Source organism: Pithys albifrons, chromosome 3 (assembly GCF_047495875.1).
Source record: "Pithys albifrons albifrons isolate INPA30051 chromosome 3, PitAlb_v1, whole genome shotgun sequence".
Classification (NCBI taxonomy): domain Eukaryota; kingdom Metazoa; phylum Chordata; class Aves; order Passeriformes; family Thamnophilidae; genus Pithys; species Pithys albifrons.
Window position 1 is genome coordinate 95,553,401 of NC_092460.1, and position 272 is coordinate 95,553,672.

Below are 272 nucleotides of genomic sequence, written 5' to 3' on the forward strand. Positions count from 1 at the left end.
ATGCTCACCTGAGTGCAGGGGATAAATACAGCCTGCAAAACCACAGGAAACTGCCCTTCCTTAAACTGCAGTAAAACACGATGGGAATGTTTAATAAGAGCTGCTAGGTGGGTATCATTTACTTGGCTTTTGATAAAATCTCACATCAGAGGCTATTAAGGCACCTTATCAGAGGTTAAAGGGGCAAAGTCCCTGTTTGGCTACAGAAAACAAAGACAGAGAACATCTGCTTCTCAAAGCAAAAGGGAGCAAACACCAAGACACAGCAGAGG